Source organism: Triturus cristatus, chromosome 8, assembly GCF_964204655.1.
Source record: "Triturus cristatus chromosome 8, aTriCri1.1, whole genome shotgun sequence".
Lineage (NCBI taxonomy): Eukaryota > Metazoa > Chordata > Amphibia > Caudata > Salamandridae > Triturus > Triturus cristatus.
Genome location: NC_140591.1, coordinates 1,179,633,408 through 1,179,656,954, shown reverse-complemented (window position 1 = coordinate 1,179,656,954; position 23,547 = coordinate 1,179,633,408). Strand labels below are relative to the sequence as shown.

Sequence of the window (23,547 nt, the reverse complement as noted above, 5' to 3'; positions counted from 1 at the left end):
TTTGCGTGGGATCAGGGCGAAAAAGTTCTTCATTGTCCGAAAGTGGCTTTGGTGCCGACTTTTTCGGTTCCGATCTATGTTTTGGATGATCGGTAGAGTCTTTTTGGACTTTTTTCGGTACTGATGATGGTTTCGGTGCCGATGATGGTTTCGGTGCCAAAGAACTTTTCGGTGCCAGTGGGGATTTCGGTGCCGAAGAACGTTTTGGTGCCGGTGGAGATTTCAGCCTCGATGGTTTCGGAGCCTGCTTCGGTGCCGAGAGGTGTTGAGTCTTCGGTGCCGAAGGTATTGTGAGCACAATAACATGTGGTTTGCTCGAGCCCGAGCCACCTGTAGGCTTATATTTCTTCGGAGCCGAGCCCGAGGGCGGGGCTTCTGAAGACTATTTTCGGTCGCGACTGGGGCCAGCTGGCGGAGTCTTGACCGATGCCTTTTTTGGAGGGGTTGGGGTAGGGGCCCTGGTACTCACTCGTTGCCCCGGAGTGATGAGGTCATCAGAATCGTCCGCTTCGGATACGATTTGGAGGTCTTCGGAATCGTCTTCCGGGACATCCTGGACAAAGATGTCCTCTGGTTCTGGAGCTGGTCTGGCCATGATATTGCGTTGAGCTCTTCGGTCCCGGATGGTTTTCTTGGAGCGGAATGCGGCGCAGGCTGGACAGCAGGATTCGTTATGTTCCGGCGAGAGGCACAGGTTGCAGACCTCGTGGTGGTCACTGTGGGGGAACTTTGCTCCGCATTGGGGGCATTTTTTAAAAGGTGTCCTTTCCATGAACCGTATCCGGAACCGGTCCAATTGGATTTCGACGTTGAGTTGTAAAGGTTTTTGGTTTCGAAAGCTGGATTTTCAGAAGTTTTCAGCCGGAGTGGAAAAGTTCATCCGAACCCAATGGCGGAAAAAAACAATCTGAGGATGGAGTGGATGCCCATGCGCACTGTTGTCCAGGGGAGGAGTCACCTATCTCGTGACCAAAAGGCTTCTTCCGAAGACAACAACAACCTGCAATCATCCGAGCCCAACACCAGATGGCGATCTTATCCTAAGTGTGTGATCTGCAGCTCATATGCCTCGAACATTAGGTTTACAGAGCTTCTGGGACGAGCCAAGTGTAAATCGCAAAGAAGAACTTAGGACCTTGAAGGTTCTCTATTGGGTTCAAATAAATGATGGATATATAATAACCAGCTCAAATGGTTCTTCCACCAACTTGTTTTTTTATTTTAGGCCTTTTCTGGTCTTGGAGCAATTTTTAGTACTAATATCCTCTCCTCTAGCTAGGAGCTTGTATATACGATTTGCCACAGGACCCTCCCTTTAAGATCTTTAACTTACAAAAGGCGCTTGGAACAAGATTCTATTACTTGCCCTGCATGTGGTTCGAACGACGAGAATGGGATACCTACAATGTTTTTCTGCCCTGAGTACTACAATTCCCACCATAAATGGATTCGGCCAATTTGCCATGACTTGAGAACATACAGACACTTGGTAGCTTTTAGAATCTAAAAAAGTGATACTACTCCAAAAGTAGTATTTGCAGTGGGAAGGTTCTTACAGGCAATCTGGTACCAGAGGAACAAAATCTTAAAGGCCGTCATTTCATGCTTGTGCCCATTGTAAAAGTATTTATAAATGCCCTTTATAAATTCTTTTTGTAATCTTCTTTAACGTTATTTAGGATGTTTATCATATTATATATTTATATTGAGAGATTGTATTGGGAAATCAGAACTGTAAATCTTTTGCCCTTTTGCACTTGACTGCTGGTCGCATTTTGCACTGTCTCCTTTGTAGAGTTACTTACACTGATTTACTCTGTATTGCCTCTTCGGAAATGTTGTTTTAAGAATTGCGATGATGCTGCTGTGGATGTATTGTTACTTTAGGGAATCAATGACGTGCTTGTATTTGATTTTATCATAAAACACAACATGATTATTACTATTTCATATACATTCTCTCTCTGAAGTTGGATGAAGTATTTGTGGATTGTTGGGCCATATGTAGGTAGAACGTGTTTTGCGATTCTCTAATTGCAATTTTTAGGGAATCGCAATTAGAGAATTGCAAAACGGAATGTAGGTAGGATTAGCAAATAATTTTGCGAATCCTACATATTCCTTAACTGCGAATTACAAATTGCAATTCGCAATTAAGGAATACCTCCCCATTCATTCCTATGGGCCTAGAGGCCCATAGGAATGAATGGGAAGACATTCTCAATTTGCGATTCTCAATTAGAGAATCGCAAATTGAGAATGCAATTTCAAGTGTGCCAGGGTGTCAAAAGGACACCCTGTTGCACCCCTGAAATGAGCATGGGTGCACATGTGGCACACATACATGCCCTAAGGACATGTGTGTGCACCACATGCCACTTTGAAAAATGCAAAAATATGCATTTTTGAAAGAAATCGCAAATTACCACCAACCTGTAGTTAGTGGTAATTTGCGATTCCTTAAGGCCAAATTGCACTTTTTTGGTGCTTCTTACATTGCATTTAAGGAATCGCAAAATTTGCGATTCCTTATTTTGCACGCAGCTTTGCCTTCCTACATACCACTTAGCAAAATTGCGATCGCAAACACCGAAATTCGGCGAATTTCGGCGTTTGCGATCGCAAATTTGCTTTATACATTTGGCCCGTTATTCTATATTTAATGTATATGTTTTATTGATATTGCGTTTCTGTCTGTGTACACTTTGATGGTTAATGATAACTGAATTATATATATATATACATATATATATATATATATATATATATATATAGAGAGAGAGAGAGAGAGAGAGAGAGATATAGATATATATAGCTACAAAGCAACACACTGTTTGCAGCCAGAGGCAGACACAGATCAATCCATAGTCCAGGAAGAAACACAGCTTCGTTCTTTAATTAAAAACATGGAGCGCATGAAAAGCAAAAATCCTGAACCTTCCTTCAGAAACTGAGGCAACCTCTGTGCTCCTCAGTGACAACACCAGCAATAGTGAGAAGGCTACCGAATAACAGACAAAATAAGACCCACACTTACATAGTGAGAATAAAATAATCTTGTCCCATTCGCCACAAAAAGAACACTAACAAACTACATGAGGGGGACATTCTAGGCACCAAATCCAGAGAGAGGACATGTGGAGTTGAGGAAACGCCACAATCTGAGGATAAACACTCCCTGTTTCTGACAATGACCTACCTACAATCAAGGAGTATGAGGGGAGTAAGCCTAAGCATCAGATTGGGCCCAGGCAGAAAATCTGACAACAGGAAACTGATGTCACCCTTAAACTCATACCCATAAGAGAAGAAACACAAGGATGCAGGAACGTATGCAATAGGGTACATTGATGCCAGGAGCACACACCTGGATTTACAGAGGTGCAGAAATGCACAGTCGCAAACGTGTGCAACTCATCTAGGAAGTATAATATGCCACTTCTAGCAGTAGAGAACGATATCTTAGTTGTGATCCTACACACCTACATACAGATTTGGAGAGTAGTTGAGTTTAATACTACTATAAGGAAAGGAAGACTTTTATCCACATGAAAAAAGGTACAAAAAATAATTGAAAAAAGTTGGATGTGCAAATGACGGTTTTCAGTAATACTTACTCCAGCAGATTTTCATCTATACGTACAATCAACTTAAGTAATTGTAGGACAGAGGTTGAAGTGGGCGGGATCTATTAGGAACGGCGTTCCCCAGCTTTTTAACTTCTATCAAAACAGTTCCCATACTTTTTGTTAATGAATAACTGTTCCTGCACTATTAATGACAACCTTGAGTTGCATCACGTTAAAAGGAAAGAAAGGGGTCTCTACTGCACTGTGTATATTAGTTTAACTAGCACTTGTATTTCATTTAAGGTGCGTGCGGTGTATTCTATTCACAGTCCCTTCCACGTGACAGTCCAACAATATGGAAGAAAAGATTTTTTCTTTTTTAGTTATGCGCATTACTCCACCCCCACACTCACTGAACCATTAGGGGTCGCCAGGAGTCGCAACTGCGACTCCTAAGCAACTCATTGTGACCCCTGTCACATTGGTTGCAACCCCTGGCTGTTTGTTAGCCTTGGCAAGCGCTCGGGTGGCATAAAATCAGCCACAGTGTGAGCAGCGCGTGATTGCAGTGCTGTGCTGAAGCTCTGCCTGCAGAGACATCATGACCTGCAAGCTGGGCCTTGGTAGAGGAAAGAAGTCATCTCACTTGTTGCTATGGTGACCCCAGGCCGGGCCGGCCAGTGCAGTCCTTGATTTGATCCATTGTATGTATCTGCTGTGGACCTGGGCCAGGAAGCGGAGCGAATGAGCACAAAGATGGTGCAGCAAGTCTGGGAATGATTGAACAGTGACTTACTACACATGTTGCAGCTAACAGCACATTAATGTAAGAGCAAGCATGCACCTGCTGCACCCTACCCTAGCTGAGGATTTGTTGACTGGTGCGGTATGTGTACTACCGAGTTTGGGACAGTCGACCGGGTCCAAGGGCCGTCTATCTGGTGACGCAAAAGCGCTACCAAGGATTACGGCCCTGGCAAAAATGATTGGCCAGCCCCCGTGCAGCAGTAAAAGCTGCATTGATGCGGCACGGCCTTGGAGTCGAGTTGGCCTCGTGCCTGCTGCATGTGTGCTGGGTGTCAAGACTCTGGAGTGAATGACTAGAATCAATGCAAGTTCGGGACCTGGCCGTGAGTGACTTGCTTCACTTAATTGTCACTCTCTGACTGAGTTGGACGGTCGGACCTCAGGCGGGCCGCGGGGCAGGTGAGATCACATGAGTGAGACTGACTGAGTCATCACATTGACTCAATTAGAGTTTCAACTCCTCGACTCCCCTTGAGGTGGTGCAGGTCATTGTTTCTCCTGTAAGCAGCGGGCCCTGGGCAAACCTCTAACAGAAGCCACAAGTAAAGTCAGATAAGATTATCTGTTTTTGGAGTTGACACAAATGCCATGCAAAACTTCAGAAATGATTGTTAAAGAGCACACATTTCAGGTTCAACCCTTCTAGCAGTCTAGCCATCGTTTAGGTAATATGAATAACACATTAATTGCAATTGTTATATGTCGAACACTGCATGTGCTCGCCAGTCAGTGAATACTGGTGGACTGGCCAAAAAGACTGTCTGTTTTGAACACCACCAAGGTTCGAATGGCTGGGCATCGGGTGATGGGTGGGCATTTCCCTGGGAGGCTGGAAGGGGGGGGGGGGGGGGGCCGGTTTTGTTAGTGAAGGCCGGTTTTGTAGCAGTGCAGCTGCATTAAAAGCAATGAAAAGTCTCATGCATAGTCACTAGTGTTCGGGCAACAATAAAAGTGTCAAGTTAACGCTGGTGATTTATTAATGTACCTGCTGGAGAGAAGGGAGTTTTATCTAGTGCCAGTTTTCACTTATCTAAGGTAGCGCAGAGGGTTAATATGCTAGCTGCAAAGAATGTGTACCATGCATATCAAAGAACAATATTTTATGTGGATAGCTCACTGGGTTACTATTTTTCTCACAGAGATTCTGTTACTGTGCAGTTCATAATATTACATTCGCAATCTAGTCCAGTGAGCTATGAACTGCCATCCAAGATCTGCATGCAAGCTGTATGGTAAAGGTTAGAATGTTATGTTTTGTTCCCAGTCTTTCTATTCTGATGTTGCTAAGAAAGGTTTGTTTGGGCAGAAATACATTAAAGTCAACTCTAACCACTGTGCTATGTTCTGAATCCTAAGTTTGTGCTTCTCCAGACCAAGTGCTTTCAAAAAGTACCTACCAGTATGGATGAAATGTGAATCATACACCTTGTAGTCTCAACTGCCTTATGAAACATTTTCTATATTGAATGAATAAAACATTTGTTAAGCGAGTAGCTACCCAAGGGCATCCCAGCGCTAATAGCAGCATAAACAGTGAAAACCACTAAGCAACGTTAAGAGAAAAGCCATGTTTTAAGAGATTTCCGAAAGGTCAAATAATTAAGTTCAAGACGAATGTGGAGGGGGAGGGTGTTCCACATCCTAGCAGCATTATAGCAAAACAAACGACCACCACTTCTCGACTTTTTTATTCTGAGAACTAAGGCGAGACAGAGATTGTTTGAGCGTAGGCGCCTGTTCGACCGGTATGGAAAAACAATGGACAGATTAATTGGCAGTCCCTTCCCTGCCAAGGTCTTGGGAATAATACAGAGGGCCTTAAATGTAATTCTCTCCTTTATGGGGAGCCAGTAGAGGGTATTCAGAGCTGGTTTGCAGATTGGCGGTTCGGAATCCGAAGGAGCATATGCGCTGGGCAATTTTGCACCATCTGCAGCTTCGTGAAGGTAGCACAAGGAGCTCCTAAATAGAGATCATTTTCGTATTCCAGGTGAGAAAGAATCAAGGCCTGGACCATAAGTCTTCTTGCAAGGAATGGTAAAAGAGGAAGAACTTTACGAAGCATCTTAAGTATTCCATAACAAGTACCAGCCAATTTCAGGGACTGATGCTTAAAATTCAAGTTGCGATTGAGCCAGAAACCCAGACTTTTAATCTGGTTCTTGGGAGTAGGGGCAGGACCAAGACAGACTGGCCACAACATTCCTACATTAAATATGGGAGAATTACCTAGGAGCATCATCTCAGTCTTATCTCCATTCAATTTCAGATAGGAATCCTCCATCCACCTAGCTACCTTCTCCAAGCATGGGCCTAGGCCAGGTGAAGAATTAGTGGAGTGATTAAGGGCCACAACAAGTTGTGTATCGTCAGCATAAGTGACAATGTGGACTCCAAAATGAAGCACTATCTCTGCTAACAGACTCATATATACGTTGAACAGAGCGGGGCTCAAAGATGATCCCTGCGGAACCCCACAAGTAAGAGACATACATTTCAAAATCGCATCTCATTCAAAAACTGGAATGACCTGTCTTACAGAAAGGATTGCAGCCACCTTATAGCCCCTCCAGTCACCCCCACACTTCTGAGTCTACGGGCCAAGGTGTGGTGGTTAACAGTGTCGAAGGCTGCACTGAGATCCAAGGGGATGATAGCTGCAGTGCCTCCACCATCCAAGATTTTCTTGGACTCTTCGACTACTGCTAAGAGGGCAGTTTCTGTACCCTGTTGGGGGTCGAAAGCCAGTATGTTAGGGGTGAAGGTAATTGTGAGACTCCAGAAATGTAGAAAGGACTGCATTGACATGCTTCTCAACAATCTTACTGATTCCTGGAAGAAGCGAAACAGGGCGGTAATTCCCCAGGAGCTCGGGGTTGAGACTGAGCTTTTTTAGCAGTGCCCTCACCATGGCGCTTTTCCGTATTGGAGGTACTACTCCAGTCGAGATCGAAGCATTAATCAGCTCCAATATCACTGGAGAGACTATTCCAGCAGCTTTCTTCAGAATAGTAGGAGGTGCGGAGTCTCTAGGTGAACCAGATTTTACCCTAGCTGAAATACTTCGTAATGACTCGAGGTTCATCGGAGGGATTTCCTCCAGAAGGTGCTCACTGATCTGAGGCACGCTGTCCAAGAATAATAAGTTACTATGGCAGGCCGTCTGCAGAAAAGAGGTATAAATGGTTTGGATTTTATTGAGAAAAAACTCTACCACTTTATTGCAGCGAAACCAAGCATCATCATTAATAGCTGGCTGTAAGGGAGAGCTAAGAAGGGTTTTTGCAATGCGAAAAATTTAGCGAGAATTAGATGCCCGAGTAATTCTTTTTTCGTAATATAAAGCTTGTGCTGATTTAATTTCTGCTTTATAAATTCTAATGACCTCCCTATATTTAAATTTATTGACTAGGGAAAAGTCTTTTCTACAAATTTTTTCACATCTTTTGCAGATTTATTTAAGCTTACAGAGCTTAGGGGAGTACCACGCTGTTCTGTTTGTTCCGGCTGTATTCTGAATCCACTTCTTAGGGAGGACCTGGTCTAGCGAGGATTCAATCCATTTGTTGAAATTATCACTAGCACTAATGGGATTGAGATCAGGAATCAGCCTGGTATTTTCCAGAGCTGAGACCCAGTGTTCTAGCGAGAGTTTTGAACATAGACGTGTCTGGCATCTAGCCGGGTTGACAGCCAGGGTAGGGCACACAGTAGCGGCTCCTGGAGGGAGTGCTGTGGGGCAGGGTGGGGGTAGTAAACTCTGGCATACGGCCGATCGGAGTTGGGTAAAGAAATAAAGAAATAAAACAAATTAAATTGTGCATTCAACGCATTTGGCATTGCAGCGCGCACAATTTAATTTGTTTTATTTATTTATTTCTTTACCTACCCACCACCCTGCCCCTCCCCCACCCCCACAGCACTCCCTCCAGGAGCCGCTACTGAGGGCACATAGGCGTCCAGGTGAAAGGAATCTGAAAATGATAGGATCAAGGCACCAGGATAGGGTCTTTAACCAATAACTCATCAACATTAGAGAAAATGGGGTCCAGTAAATGGCCTTTCATGCGAGTAAGGCTGATAACTTTTTGTTTAAGCTGAAAAGCTGCAAGATCATTATCCAACTCAGAGGCGGCTAAATGGGAGGGATCCAGTGCTTTAAATGGGCCGGTACTCACCGGTACTGAGTACCGGCACTTCTGAATTTTCTGGCCCTCAGTACCGGCACTTCTCATTCGCCAGGGAGAGTACCGGCACCCTACTAGATGACACTGCAGGCTCCGGTTATTTATTTCCTCTAGCACAGGGCAGATGCCGCTCTGCTTCTCAGGAGCTTGTAAAAGCGCCAAGCCTCATGCTGAGTCCCTGCTGGAGATTCCAGCAGCACCCATGTGAATGGCCTGAGCCTGCAGGGGGCAGAGGGCTTACCGTGCGACACGCTGTGACTAACAGTGCAGGGTCTAGACAGACCCTTCACTGTCCATCATGTGCCCGAGGACTATTCTGCTGAAAGTGCTTTAGCCTCACCCCGCCCCTCTCCATCAGGTGTGTAAATGGGTTGGGACGGGCAGTCAGTCAGGATATTGACTGCACTGGCCATTCTAAAGCAGTGACAGCCCAACAAAATCCTCTGCCTTCGCCAAAGCCGGTTTTCTTTTTATCTTTTTGTTCAGGACAGGAGCTGCTTCTCTTTGTGGACGGAAGGAGTAGGGATGAATGTAAAGACGTGAGGTGGTTGAGTTTTGAAAATCATGAATCATCTCAGAAATTGTATTTTAACACACATTTCTGTAAAGTCAAATCTGGTGCATTTCTTAACTTTAATTTTCCAGACAGCAAATTTAGGGGGAGCATGGAGGGGTGAACAGGAGACAAGTACGGAAAAACCAGGGAGAAAATGTAAGACTTGTGGAGAGTAAGCAAAAGAGGAGCAGAACTAGTGAGAAGTTTATAGGCTGGGTGAAGATTAGAGGCAAGTGGAGATAAAAGGGAGAGAATCAGGACACTCAGTAAATTTTAGAGGGAATGTGGAGTGATAGAGCGTGTGCGTGTGTGTGCACGCTTGAGAGCATATAGTATTGTGCCACATAACAGTATGGCATTAAGAAGCAGCAAATATTACAGAACGATAAACTGTTAACATATCATCCTTTTTGGGTTTCATTTTGTGTAATGAGTTAACCTGTTTTGGTTACATAAACACATTTCTCATGTGTTTTTCATAGTTGCTGCAACTGATATAGAAGTCATTATGTATCGTCATATGTTGCCCTAAGCCCCACCCCTAACCCCACCCACTCACCACGCCTCTAGCTCATATTAATGAGTACCTGCACTTATTTGTTCCCATTTAAAGCACTGGAGGGATCACTGATTTACACACATATGATTCATTGTCTCTGTATGTGTGTGTGGTGGAGTTAGAAAATGTGGAAAGTTTTGCTTGAGGAGCAGTGATTAATGGAGTCCTATTTAAATGTGGACTGTAACATCTGCATTTGTAAACCAAGCATTCATGCCTTTGGGTATTCTGGCTGTTAGATGTTTGTTGCTGGTAAGGTATGCTAATGAAAAACAAACATATCATTGATCAATACAAGTACTGTACCAGTGATGTGCATGTTTTCTGTAGAAGAAATGAATGACAGTAAATCTGGAAAGGCTCAGTGGCTCCACAGGTTTAGAAGTGTGTATATCATGTCATGGAAAGGAAGGTTGCTGGGAGAACTTGACCTGCGTTAAATAGCACTGTTATCTAAGGTCTAAGACTGAGATTTAATTACACGATACTCTTAGTTTCTAAAGTAAATGATAAAGTGAACTTGCTTTGAACCTTATAGGCCCATCAACATTCCCATTTTATAAGTTATTTGATATTGATAATGGCTGATTTCTACTTGACTAGCGTATTTTCCATTGTGGTACACTATTTGATAGGTTCTTTATCAATGCTACATTATCTTAATTGGATATCTGAAGATACTACCTGAAACAATGTAAGTAGCTGCATTTGAAATAGGATTTGAAGTATGTCTGATTATAGGGTAATTCTTTTGTATCTGTAGAGATTTTCCAGCCTGTGTGTGTGATGTATGTAACCAAAAGTTAGATGCATCACTTCCTGTGATTGCACCAGGTCAAAGGTCATGCAATGTTGCTTCCTTTGATTTCATGAGGTCCAAAGGTCACATGATATCACTTCCTGTGATGTCATCAGGTCAAATGTTTTCCGATGTCACTTCCTGTGACATCATCGGGGTGGGTCAGAGAGCAGGTGATGTAATTTCCTGTGCCATCTGATGAGTCACATTGCACTTCTGCTACCCCAGACATTTTGATGAATCGACGTCCATGCATTGACCCCGTCCCCACATGTGCTCAGTATCACAGTTCCCATACTTTTTTATGCAATTTCACTACTGAGTATAGCTGAAAAGGCTGGTGCCCTCACTAGGGTTTTGTGAATTTAGAAAAATGAGAATATCTATGCAGAGTGTAGGCAAAATTCTGCAATGCACAGTTCTCCTAATGTTTTTGTGATTTCAGCCCATAATACTCAGTCTATCCCGTTTCCAGCTTATTGCAATATTACAGACCGCTTGCTTCCTTCTACGCTCACTTCAATGTCACTCAAAGGCATCTTTAATATTGTACCTGATGCCTTTCCTGTGAATAATTTACCTCTGTCGCCGTGAGCTTTACACAGCATGCAGGCTTCCCCACCCGGACTGCTGCCTCGCTGCTGAGCTGGCGATTAGTCCAATCCACTGCACACCAGAACCCAAGGGTCAGGATATTGGTTAATGTGAAATGGTATTAGCTGGGAGAAAAGGGGCTAGGAGGTCAGTCTGCCATCATGGGAAAACTCAGTGGCTTATGCCAAATTATCATTGTAAACATGCCTATCTGGATTTCTTTAAACATTTTATTGAGTTTTCATTCGCAGAACATAAAACATTTGGTAGTACACCGTTTGTGCCATACTTTCTCGGTTACAGGTATTTCCGGTGGCTTGTATCTAGAGTATACAGGTGCGCATTTATTGTTCCGTCAACAGGACCTTAGAACAAGATTGTTGCCATTACCGTATTTTATTAACTAACTAACGTTTATTAACAATGTCATGTGCTGGCACATAAGTCAATAATTGTCTTTTGTATGTGAACTAAAACATTCCTATCTCGATTTAAGCTTGCAAATCTCCGTAAAAAACAGCTTCTCTGTAGCAGGAAAAACACCACAAATGTCCAAAGACAGGGAATAATTTTCAACTGCAGCCGAGGTTAAAAAACTCATCCACTATATCGTAAACAAAAGTGTTTAAACAAGCACATAAGTGCAGTAATGTTTAAATACGACCAACACTCCCATTTATCCTTAGATGGCAAGCCCAAGCAAAAATAATTTAAACTCTAGGCAAGGTCACGCGCTTTACCAATGCTTGACTTGGTAAGGAATACAGTTTGAGAAGAATACTACACTTGTAAAACTAAAGTCGACTGTGTTTATATCTTACCTGGAAAGAAACCACATACAAATGCAGGATCCTTATCTAGCACTACTTTGAGCTCGAGCTTAGATGGTGTGCAACTCATCCATCTCAACCTTGCAAACCGGTTTCAAGCCAAAAATATTTAAAACATTACTTCAGGCTTATGATCCTCAAAGAGGCCAGAACTGACACATTCAGTACAGCCACCTAATAGGGAGTGCTTAATTTGTGCCGGTGGTTGCCAGTGGTGGGCACCGGCACTTATTTTGAGGAGAAGGACCTGCTTTTCATTATCAGACATTGAAGCTACTAAACAAGATAGAGAGCAACTGAAATCGGAGTAAGAAGGAGAAAGATAAGCATAGGAAAACAGTCAAAAGTAACAGAGCAGGACAGAAAAAGACCCTGCAAGAATGAGTTAAAACACACATGGTAGGGTGTTGGAAGAAAGAGGCAGGAGTATAATTAAAAGTAGGTAGCCTTGATCTTCAGAAACCCTGGGATGGGCTCCTAAGAACATCTGGGAACCTTGCACTTATTCTTTTATTATTATTTTATGTTTTAACAACATCCACTGACTAAACGCTAATCTAAGAAAGCTCGTTTGGGACAGCTTTTCTTTGAATGCAGGAGAGTTGCCTTTGGCACAAGTCCCATTTCAAAATATGTAATGGACTCCGGCCTTGAAGAAAGATAGGCTAATTCTGTTTAGGACCTCCATCCCAGTACGAGTCCCAGCCGGAGGTACCGACGGACAGAGCGGGGCCTCTTCCTTGACTCAAGCTGGTGCCGAGTGAGGTGGGGCTTTTTCCTCAGATATTGTTTGATGTCAACTTAACATCAGCAATCACATAGAGGAATTGAAGACATAGTGAAGGGTATGGTAGTAACCCAGTTTCTTTTTTCAAAGTCCATACTAGGGACTTTGTCTATGAGGTCCTGAAGAAAGCCAAGGAGAGTTTCTCCGGAAGGCTGAAACATGTCGACCAATCAGTGGGCAGCAAACGTTGGTTACCTGCCTTCCTTTTTCTTTTTCTCACTATTTTAGATACAAACACGATTGATGGGGCACAGTTCAGTACTTACGTATATCTAGTACATATCAATTGTGTATTCCGTTTTATGAGCACTGGTAAAATACAAAAACATTTGTTTATTTTCTTTGCACTCTTCTACAGACTTTCGCTTTTTTTCCTCTTCTTTTGGATGTTTCTTGAGAAGAGGATACAACTCATTCATTCAGCCTCGATACATTATGAGGACCTTGCGAAGAGTTGTTTGGTAACCCAGATGATGACACTGGGCACTTTAAGAGTGTAATGATGGGATGCTGATTATCCTTAGATCAAGCTTTTTTGCTTCACCTTCTGCACCTTTCAACTGTTGTATTGCTCTATCACATGTTTACCTATATTACTATTGGCATAAAAATTGCTATTAGCCAACTCTCTTGAATCTCTGATCAAGGGTTGTAGATTAGACCTCGGATTCCTCTCTTGGTTTTTTGAAGTAATTCTGTTTAGCGCCTGTAAGATGTTTTTTGTGGTTGTGAACTCAAGGGAGTACAGAACAGTCATGCTGCTACTACATCCATTTCCCATCTATATCTAGTAATTTTGCAAATATTATGGGGATAGGCACAGCCTCTTAGAATACTGTGTTTTTCCTGTCTAATTCCACAACAGTATTTGTTTACTACGAAGATTTCAGAAATATAGCCAGACAGTAGTAGATAAGGCAAATTTCCTCTCAATTTACCGGTCGAAAGGCATGGAGGACAATCCGCATGTCACCGATGTGGACAGTGCTTTTGCGCATGTTATGCACGGATCGGCTGTTCCCAAGGGTGTGTAGCCTGAATATCGAAACCAGAATATTGAAGACAAAGAATATGGAGGACAAAATATCAAATCCAAAAATCGAGAGGCAAGCAAATATAGATTTTTTATACTTAGCTCCACATATATGTACCTACGCAAGCTTCGAAGATGTGGAGTTGGGAATGGTAAATCTATGATTCCCTATTTGCACTTACCGTTCAATATTCTGTCCTCAATATTCTTGTACCACGATGTTCTGGGGGTCAAGATTTAGTTATACAACCTCCACCCCACAAGCAGCGACATTTCAATTGTATACACTGAAAGCAGAAGAGGAGAGTGATTTGTGACACAAGTTAGCTGCTGGTTGTTATTGTGTACAATGAAGCTTTGCTGTGGAGCAGCATGCATGCACTGAGCATACACAGCTAGAAGTGTTAACATATCAATGCAAGTTTTTGTTCCCAAGGCAGGGATCATGCAAACAAATGTACGAAGATTCTTAGGCAACTTTTCTTTTACAACATGTACTTTATATCATAACGACACTGAGAGCACATGATACAAAAACCGGGGAGACATAATTATACATATCAACAAGCATTGGCACAGCCAATAGGTTTCGCCTTTGGGACCTTATAAGTGTTTAGCCATGCAACAGTTGCATAACTAAATGTTATGTTATGTTATGTTATATGCATTTATTACGCGCACAGATACTCGGGAGAATACTTATAAGGTTCCAAAAGCGAGATCTATTGGCTATGCAAAGCGGCCGCGAAAGTGAAAGTGATCGCAATCCCAATCAAACATCAAAGCGGCCGCGAAAGTGAAAGTAATCGTGGTAAAGCGCGGCGCGTGCGCCCGCGCACATGCACTGTAGCTCTAGGCTGGCCTTGTAGCACTTTTTGGAGCCCTCTCAATAAGTCTCGCCAGACCAGCGCATGCGCTGGGTCAGGCAAGACCTAAAAAGGAGGTTTATTATTAAAAATATTGAGATTATATTCTATTTATGTTTACAAATGAAAAAATAACTTCAAGAATTTACATCACAAACATTACATGTCATAAATATGCCAACCGTACACTCTTTCACACCTGCTCATTCGTCCACGACATACAACATACAATAGAGCAAAAAACACACTAAATGTTTTAGGTGACCAAGTTCATCTCATAGTCATGATGAATACATATAATGTATGGCACGTCTGAACTGGGCAACAATCAAAGACCGCATTTCATTTTAAGAGTAAAACTAATGATCTGATTCTAATGTTGGGTGTGATGTGGCATGCAGCCATGTGGCTACCCTAGAGGTTGCCCACTTGGTTGGCCCAGCCTTTCCTGTGCTCTGACTGGCAGCCCGCAGCTTACTGTAGCAATCAAAGGTACCTTGGGAAATGAAACCATATAGGTCTATGTTATTGGCAGGCAACAAACATACATTAAAGAACAGAAAAGCAGGCCAGATTCCATTTGATTGTTATAAAAAAAAGAGTGCACTTTCAGGTTGTAATGAAATAGACAATTTGACTGAAGTAAAAGTTTTTTTGAATGGATTTTTTTTATATAAGACTACATTCACAGTTCAGTGACCATCAACCCCTCACAGCTTTTCTATCACCAATTATTTCAGAATGTCAATACTAATATGTCCTATTAGAGATTTGTTTTAAAAGGAACATAAAAATGATGGCTGAGTGATAATATAATCAATGGCCAATTGGACTAGGTAACCTAGGAACTATTATTAATATATTATTCTGTGACTTGATGTGCAAATGCAGTATAGCGAGCACGGTGAAAGGAATTCCTCTCCTCTGTACATATATCAGTGCCCACGGAATGATGTTACCAACCATTGGGATAATACTGACCCTAGCATAATTCTGGTGATTTTGCCATATTGTGGGCATCCATGGTAAAAGATGGTGAAATAGGGGCATGTAAGACATACGTTATCCACTTGTAGAAGTAGCACTTTTGAGTACAAAAAAAAAAAAAGATGAAAATTTCGATTTGATGTTTATGCACTAAAAATGTATTTATTAAAAGTGTAAGCTTGGTATTCCAGGAAAACAAATCATGAAAATGTTAAGCTTTTGTTTGGAGGAACTGAGATTTTTTAGGGGAAATACAAATCTTAGATTTGAGAGAACAGTGTGCATATGTTCATAAACCAAACAAGCTGATGTTTGGGAAACTGTTCACATTGGGAAAAACATGGTTAAGGCTTATATCGGATGGAAAATCACACTTGATGTATGAGAACCTATTCTGTAAGATTAGAGCAACTCATAGGACTGTAACTTGTCTTTTTAGATATTTTAGGGACATGTACTCAGCATGCATCATTATCAAAAACAATTTGGAGCGGGTGAGTCGTAATCACTCGTGGTACTCCATGAAAGTACTGCAATATTCCAGGAGTAACCATGCAGAACCCATGGATTTTAAGTACATTTATGTGACCATCTTGCTTCAAAAAACAATATTCCTTCCCCTTTTTTTCTTTGGCTTGGGAGGAAATTCCTCTTGAATGGCCCTGAAAGGGGTCGGGCTTGCTCAGATTGCCCGCGTGCAGGGGTGGGTATAAAATGTACTACCACTTTCAAAGATCACCAGCCGTCACTGTAGCTTTCCGAGAAATATTATAATGAAGTCTTATATAACTTAAGTTTGCGTAATCTATGGCCGAGTTAATCATTTCTCCTACGAATGAGTTATTATATAACTTTTTGTCACTACGGGCACCACATTCCAGTCCTGGGAATTTCTTTTACAGGCCACTGCAATATGCTATGTTAGGAACCTTATTTATATGTCCACCACATTTTAGATATTTATAAGGTATGCATAAGAAAAATATAGCTTTGTATAATCAATTAAAATTAGTTGAGACCATTCTAAATTACTTTTAATGCAGTTTCCTCTTGTACTAAGGTTTCAAATTTATATTTGGAAAGGAGAATAATACTATCTTAGGTTGAAACCATGTGTTTTTTTTTTACCAAACTTCACATATAATTATTGGCCATTTCTGTAAAATACTGGCCAGGTGGTAACTCTATTCAGAGGGGGTGAACAGGAGAGCTACTTTGAAGTCAAAGACCCTCGCTTGGTAGAAGTTTGACATTACTACTATTACTCCTGTTAGTTGAGGCAAACCTTCAACAACGGGGGACCACACAGACCTTCAGCAAGCCCTATATGTCACACTGACGGGATGTGGCAGGGCATTATGACCATGCATACACTATTTATTGCCCTGGACACTGGACACCGCTTCTGATTAGGAAGAGGTGAGACAGAAACTGGACACTTATACTTGGGGCACAGACAGGGTGGGACGTGAGCCTTTGGGGATCCGACTGCAGAATAAAGAATCACCTCTACATACCTGCCTGTCTCTGTGTATTACTTCCTGGGCCGGGGAACGGGGACACAACATCTGGCGACGAGTGGGCAAGTACCCTACACTGCATTTATCGTTCCCACGAAGCTCCCACCTGCATGGCTCCATACTCTGGCTGGAACACGCAGCCACAGCAAGAAACGCAGCCACAGTACAGCACCAGCCGGCCCACTACATTCTCCCTCCATGGCCGAGAAAGAGAGCCATAGCATGGGCGAGGTCGCCTACATTTTCAGCGCGAACCTAAGAACGCCCCAGATGCCAGGGAGGCTGCCCCAGACGACTGGAAAAGCTTGCAACATCTTTCGAGATTCCACAGCGGCCATCTTTAAGTCAGGCAAGGCATCTACCTAAAAGTATGGGAACAACCATAGTGGAGTCAGGCAAGTTGAGGGCTCCATACGCATCAGCAGAAGCTGCCATTTTGAAGTCAGTCGGGTGCCCATTCAAGCGAATGAGGGCCACCATTTCAAGGTCAGGCCGCACTGCCGAACAGAGGCATAGGACCAATACAAAAGCCAAACACTCCACAACAGCTCAGAAGGTGTGACAAAGTAGGTGTAAACAGACTACTGGTGCCATGACTGACTACAACAAAGAAATCCCTAGCTCCGTATTTCGACGCCCTCTGTCTTTTGACCTCTCAGTCTCTTTCAACGAAAGGCGCTCAGTGGGAAAAGTGGATTCAGCGTTTCAAACACTATCTGCGAGCTACTTGCAAAAATTACTCAGATGAGCAGGCCAGAGATCTGTTCCTCAATCTTATAGGGGATGGAGTAGAAGACTAGCTGGTAACTTTCCCACCTGAATTGTTTACCACCTACAAAGAACTAGTCAAAAATCTCATTGACAGTTTCGACCGTCAGCAGAACGTTGATTATGAACGGTACACATTCAACATGGCGTTCCAAAGAGAGTATAAATTCCTAGACGATTTTGTTACCTGATTGCTCAAACTTGTAACCTATTGCGAGTTTAACAAATTCAACAATGAGGAAGACATTAGGCTGTGTATCATTGAAGGGTGTCACTTAACTGGCCATGGCACGGTCAGAGACCGGTGCCATGGCGCATGCCATCAACATGGAAATAGGGAGAACGTGAACGCTGGAACAAGACACAACAAGCAGACACCGACATCATCTCGAGACAAATTAGAGAAAACATGCTATCACGGCGGACTGGCAAAACCCACATTGGCACCTGCCCGGCTCTGGGACAGACATGTGGCAAGTCTAACAGGAACAATCATTTTGCGAATGTCTGCATGGGTGGGCACATCCAGTCGGAACTGGGTCTGCTTGACAGGCCGAGAACAACATTGAGTCACCATGCAATGCACATGGAAGCAAGCAATATCAGCTCCTCTACTGGTTCTGATTCTACTCTGGTACAAGAGTCCGGTGAACGCCTATACCTCATGCCAAACATGGCTGCATCAGATAGGCATTCGTAGCATATCCAGCTAGTTGACAAAAAAGAAATACAGAAGACGCTATGGTGGATACTGGGGTAGGAAGTCATGCAGCGCATTTCATGCTTGACAGCGGAGCCACGTTTAACATTATGTGTGTGTCGGAGTTCAACAGGATGGAAAGCAAGCCCCCATTATCGCCATCCAATGTTGATGTTTTAACATGGGGTGCAAAATGCCCGGTGACTAATTTAGGAACATTTTTGGAGATGCTCACATACAAGGATATGTCTGTGCAAGAGGAGGTACACATCGTATGAGTAGACATTCCAGCACCAAGCTTGCTCAGCAATGTCATGGCACCACCGATGGGCCTCCTGGCCATGACATATCATGTGTCTGAACATCAGAATATCTTGAAAGAATACCCAGTACTCTTCAGAGGGCTTGGAAAGCTGAAAGACAAGCAAGTCAATCTTCACATCAACTAAGCCATAAAACCTGTGGCTCAGAATCACCGTCGAGTTCAACCATAAGTGGAGGAAGAACTCAAGTGCCTACTAGCACAAGACGCATTACAAACACCTAATCTTCGGGGTGTCATCCGTGGCTGAGATATTTCAAGAAATATAAGGCCCATAAAGAACTGTCTAAACTACAGCAACGATATTCTGGTGCTTGGTCGCACAAATGAAAAGCATGACAAGGCTCTAAGGGATGTATGCAATCAGCTGGAGAAAGCTGGACTAACACTGAATAAAGACAAAACAGACCAGTTCCATGGCTGAAGAATACCTCAATTGTGTGCTTTGATAAAACACTCCAACTCAGATTACGATGGAAGAACTGACATAAGAAACAATGAATTACGTCACGCTGAAAGCTGTGAAAACCATCACAAGGTAACAGAGGTAGAGAACAGAGTGAAGAAATACTTGCATTCATACACATGGAGGAAGAACAGTCTGAAACGGAGTGAGATGTATTCCTTTGAGACACCCGGTTAGTCATACCACAGTCTCTTCACCAGCAGGTAGTCAGCCTAGCATATGAAAACAACAGAGGAATGTTGGCAAAAACAAAAAATGCTGAGGGAAAATGTGTGGTTCCCTGGCCTTGACCACCTGGTGGAGGACATGCTCATGAACTGTCATCTGTCAGATCACAGGGAGGCCGTCCAAGCTGGAACAATTACACATGTCTGACCTCCCTGAAGCTGTGTGGTCGACACTGGGAGCAGACGTCTATGGGCCATTGGTCACTGGGGGATACCTACTAGTCCTCATTGATGAGTACTCTTGTTTCCCCATAGTACACCAAGTGTCATCCACATCAGCAGCAGCCAAAACTACCCTTCCTAGATGAGATATTTGCAGCCTGGGGCACTCTTCACCTTCTCAAAACAGACAATGGACCCTGTTTTCCAGGAGAAGAATTTCGTAGGTTCATGGGCTACTTAGGTATACACCATAGGAAAACACCATCACTATGACCACAAGCCAATTGCATGGTGGAGCGGTTCATGGGCAACATCAAATGGCAGTCCAATGAGCCAAGCTGACGTAGATTTCAGTTGGTCAAGGTCTGTGCCAAGTACTGCGAGACTATCGCAATACTCCACACAGCTCCACGGGAAGCTGCCCATCGGAGCTAGAACTAGGAAGAAAGAGCAGAACTCGTCAGCCTCAGATGGAGGACAAGGCCCATCAGGGCATAGCATTGTTGCCGCACCTGACCAGGAGGACAAGGGAAAGGTGAGAAGGCAGGCCGACACACGATGTCACACAACCAACTCCAAGCTGAAGTCCAGAGACTTGGTCCTCGTGCGCTAACGTTAGACATGAAAGTCAGACAGTCCTTTTTCCAGCCAGCCACTGAAGGTAACAGATGTCTAAGGGACAATGATCACAGCAGTGGCAGGCCCTTATTCCATCGCCCAGAATAGCTCCTACTTCAAAGAGTTTCAGTTGTCAGATGACGATGAAGGAGAAAGGAGCACTGGCACTGAAACGCGAACGCTAGGAGCGAAAAAGTTAGCTCCTCCCAATAGGGATGGATCCCTTTGTGATGAGGCAGAAAGGAGGGGAGCCGAGTGGCATGCGCGGCCTGGGCAAAGAGAGCCCGCACCCAACTAGAGTGACTCGGAAGCCCAAACGACTCATTGAAGAACTGTGATGCATGGTTGCAAGGCACCGCTGTCTTTGGTATCAGCCATTGTATCTCTATTTCTCTCCCTTTTTTTTCCTTTCACTTTTTTTTCCTCTTTCTTTCTCTCTCTCTCCCATTCCATGGAAAATGTGTTTATTTTATTAACAAAGAGGGGAGATATCGCAGTAACAGGATGTGGCAGGGCATTAGGACCATGAACACTGGTCACTGCCCTGGACACCGGACACCGCTTCCGGTTAGGAAGGAGCAAGGCAGAAACTAGACACTTATACTCGGGGCACGGACACAGTAGGACGTGAGACTATGGGCATCCGACTGCGGAATAAAGAATCACCGCTACATACCTGCCCGTCTCCGTTTATTGCTTTCTGGACCGGGGAACAGGGACACAACACAAGGGACCAGTGTTTGCTGCATAATTAGTGATGTACTCTTATGATCATCTGGTGTTACTTTTAAAAACTACACCTGTTGCTGTGAACAAGATAGTTAAGTCTATCCATCTTACTCCCCGTAAAAAAACTGTTTCCGCTACATGGCCTTTAAAAGACAAATAATTGCTATCATGTGTATTAGTCTGGTTGCCTCAAGAGATGCAAGCAAAGAAGATTACAATACCCAGATTGGATTAGGTTTTCACATGAAAGCTTTAGTGTCTGCGTTGATATGCCCATGCATTGTAGGGGTGGGTGGAACTCGCAGAGTTTCACTTTGCAGAATGCCGAAGGGTTACAGAATAACTCTACAAGATTCCACAGAGTACCGTCAACGGGCAGAAAATATGCAACTGGTGCTGCTCATGTTACAATTTAGCGCCGGTAGCGCGAGCATTGCTGAAAATCAGCACAAACAGCACCATGCATTGCACAAGAATGCGCGGCCATTTGAGTTCATTTGCTGGCGCTCAAGTAAAATCTACTTGAGCGCCATCAAATATGCGAGAATCGCAGCCCTCTGACCGCGACCGCTCGCAAACCCCGGCATTAGAATATCACGCTAGGGGACGCCAAATCTCGCTCGTATATTTTGGAGTGTTGCAGGAGAAAAATTCCAACAAGCGACAATTGCCAGAATTTCGCGTTAAAGATAGGGGTGGACGGAATTAGCGAAATTCACTTTCGCAAATTATCGCGAAAATGTTAAAAATCTCCGCAAACACGCGGAAATATCACGAAGATGCGGAAGTTTTTTTCCCGCCCGTTCGCGGTATTTTCTTCACCAACTTACCCATGCGGTTGCTCGCGGGCGCGGCCATCTTGTTTTCACTTGTCTCGCGGTGCATGATCGTGAGAAGAAAGACGTGATCGTGCGACGAATGACGTTACTGCGGGCGCGAACTGTCGCAAGACAGCGCAAATGGCTACCAACAATCCAACAGCTCGTGGAGAACGCGACCGGATCGGGAAAACTTGTCGCCGAACGCGGGGATTCAGGTAAGGCGATCGCGCACACTTGAGAATGTATTATTTTACAGCGCGAGCAAGCAAAAAACTTCCGTTAAAATGCGGATTGCGGAAATTTTGACATTTTCGTGCTCTCCGCGGAACGCGAAAATGTCATATTATCGCAATTTCCGCGAGCGGAACGGAATTTTAGCCCAGGCCTAGTTAAAGAGTAACGCGGAGTGGCAAGCAGAACGGAATATTTTGCCCACCCCTTCATGCACGCCAATAGACTCGATTCTGTTGGGAGACTCGATTTTTGAAGCCACAAATGGCTGCATTTTGTCCGTCTCCAGCCTGAAATGGCCTCTGCTTCCATAGAAGTCAATGTGGGAAAATACATTTCCATTATTTCTTTCCGAAATCTCCCGCTTTCTTGTTCTAAAATGTTAGCATTTATGTATGCCGTTGCTGGCCAGCCTAGCCGATTTTTTTTTTCGCTTTCTCAAAACAAATGTCAGATATGTATCAAGTAAATCTACAACTGGAGAGCCCATCTTGAAACGAATTTCCAGAACAACCCCTGCATGGAATCAATATAATTAAAAAGTAAAGCACTTAGGTTGCTGTCTCTGCTGTGCGCTGCCTCTTTAAATACTGTTGGTCACATGACGTTCTCTCGCTGCGGGACCTGTTTATTTAATATTCGTGTCCCCTTTTTAAGCTGTTTGTTATTGCTATTCCGGTTTTCTGTATAACCTTTTAACTTCCTTTACGCTGCATGCAGTTCGGGCCGCCAAGTAATGACTTATAAGGTATGACACATTCAGTGATTTTCTGAAACACCTGCAGCTAAACACAGACTGCCTGTCCCTCTTCGTACTTTCACTTTTTTTCTGTTTCTTTTTCATACTTACCACGTTGAGGCTGGCATGGATGGCGCAGAGATTTGAAGACTTTAGATTCCGTGGGACGGTTATCCAAAGAAGGGGGGGGAAGGAAAATTATTTTAGCAAATTCCACCGGACATCAACTTGTCATGTGCCTTCTTAACAGGAAACAGACATTTAACTCTTAACAGCCCAGCACTATTTTCACCCGCCGGTTTCAAAGTAAGGTTATATGATGGGAACATGTTACGAACCTATCTAAAGATGTCAATGTAAAATAGCCACGTGACTCCACAACGTGTGAAATTTGCAATCAGTCTTTACTCAAAGCAAGTTGCATTCTGGGACTTTTAGTTGTAGCTTTTAACACTGTAACTGTGGGCTTAAAACACCTACATTGCAGTGTACTGTTTGTTGGGAAAAAAAGCAATGAATGTTTAAACAGTTTAAATGGGGTACACATGATATTAGCCTTCTTGGCTGCTATGAAGAGGGAGTGTGGAACATGGAAAAGATACAGTGACTCATTAGGAGGAGTAAACTCACTTCAAAAGGCAGGCAGAATAGAAATTATTAATCTAGAGTG

The 23,547-nt window shown here is 43.4% G+C and overlaps 1 protein-coding gene across 2 annotated transcripts in view; it reads right to left on the bottom strand.

The window, feature by feature from the left end:
- Positions 1-23,161, bottom strand: part of RGN (regucalcin) — a 92,406-nt gene extending 69,245 nt beyond the window's left edge. Inside the window, exons 1-2 of one of the 2 annotated variants that reach the window (XM_085622851.1) lie at positions 22,989-23,161; positions 13,904-14,008 (exon numbers count right to left, since the gene is read on the bottom strand). The gene's annotated coding sequence lies outside the window, so the exon portion shown is untranslated. The remainder of the gene's footprint in view (positions 1-13,903; positions 14,009-22,988) is intronic. The other variant, XM_085622850.1, reaches the window with a different exon arrangement.
- Between the last annotated feature and the right edge of the window lie 386 nt (positions 23,162-23,547).